We start from the raw sequence: 1,585 nt of genomic DNA on the forward strand, positions 1-1,585 counted from the left end.
GGGAGAAAGCGAGCGAGACAGGCTGACGGGACCCTCCATCACCACCTTAAGAGCAGAAGACTGCAGGTGCGTGGGGTGGGGCTGCGAGCGAGCGAGACCCTTCTGGTTCTCACCCCAAATTACCAAACTTGGACCTTCGCTCGTCTCGCTCCCAAGAGGCAGCTGGAAGCAGTTGCTTGTGCCCCCGCACCCCACGGGCACGCACGGGTCTCCCTCCCTGGCGGGTTCAAAAACCGCGAGGGGCACACTCGCTTCCACATAGATGCGTCCATGGGCCGGCGAGACAGCTAAGGTTGGGGAATCCGAACCTAGGAGTCATTTTAAGGTTCAAATCCAGTTCTGCTGAAGCCTCGGCTGGGACCTGGGTTCACGGGTCACCGCCTCTCCCGCCACACTCGGGGGCGGAAAGCATTTCTGCTCCAGGGCCTCATTTCCGCAGCGGCCCGCGCGTCCCCAGTCCCCGCGGTCCGGTCCCAGCCCAATCGCTCTGGGCGCGACAAAATACGTGAAAGCCCAAGACCGCTTTCCCTAAGCACCTAAATAAGACCAACGCGCCGTATCTTTCCTCCTCTCCCTGGTCCCGAAGCTTCAGCCCCACTCTGAGTCCCTCTGGGTTGCCTCTGATTTCTCCAGCTCTCATCTTTCCATGGTCACTTTCATTTCACTATCAATTTCAAACGCTTGTGGTTTTTTAAAGAAAAAAGAATCCTAACCCTTAAGGTCCTATTTGCCCTCGCCGGGGGTCGGGTTCCAAACCCGCCTCGGGGCTGTTCCATTTGCCCTCGGTGGGGTGCGACGTGGCTTCGAGCCCACCGTGCCCGCCGAGCACTGCACTCGGCTCTGGGTTAACCCGCCAACTTGTCGCGGTCCCAGCCGCGGAGGTCACCCACGGCGGGTAACGGTGTGGGTTCGCTGTAGGGTGCCTCTGGGCGCCTCTCTGGCACCAGAGGCTAACCCTACAGTTCTTACCCCGCCCCCTACGTGGAAGGAGGCGTTTGGCGGGGGAGGGGGTATTTTCCCGAAGCTCCAGAAAATGATCACACATTTTAGAGAAAGGATGTGCCTGCTTCCCAGCTTCACCTCGACTGGACTGCGGCCAAGATCCACCCCACGCCGTCCCCCCTCACCTCTCCCTTCCCCTCCCCCGTCCCCCCACCTAGCGGAGGGAGAGATGCCAGCGCGGTGGAGTCATGCAGCTGGCTTGGGCACCATTGGCTCATGCCTGGAACACGCAGCAGCGAGTACGCACATCTGGCGGCCAGCCCGAGCGACTCCTGTCCTGATATGGAGAGAGAGGGCGGGAAGGTTTGTGTCCTAGCGCGCGAGTCCGGAGGACGCTCCCGGGCCGGCTCCTCCCCGCGCTTGCATCACCAGTCCCCACCTCTCCCCCTCAACACCTCCACTTTGGCCCCTCCTCCAGCCCCCTCCCTTGCCTGGTCTAGTTCGGCTGGTTCGCGGGGAGTTATTAATAGCATTACATCAGCCTGGGACTGGAGTATAATCTGGCGCGGCGCCAGCCAGAGGGCTATAAAAGGGGTGATGCAACGCACTCCCAGCCACAGTCGCACGCAGCGAGGCGGGCAGG

General features: G+C 61.5%; 1 protein-coding gene across 1 annotated transcript in view; it reads left to right on the top strand.

The window, feature by feature from the left end:
- The window catches only part of ATF3 (activating transcription factor 3), a 56,311-nt gene that overhangs the window by 41,698 nt on the left and 13,028 nt on the right, over positions 1-1,585 (top strand). The window lies entirely within an intron of this gene.

This window comes from Myotis davidii, unplaced genomic scaffold (assembly GCF_000327345.1).
Source record: "Myotis davidii unplaced genomic scaffold, ASM32734v1 scaffold362, whole genome shotgun sequence".
In the NCBI taxonomy this organism is placed as follows: domain Eukaryota; kingdom Metazoa; phylum Chordata; class Mammalia; order Chiroptera; family Vespertilionidae; genus Myotis; species Myotis davidii.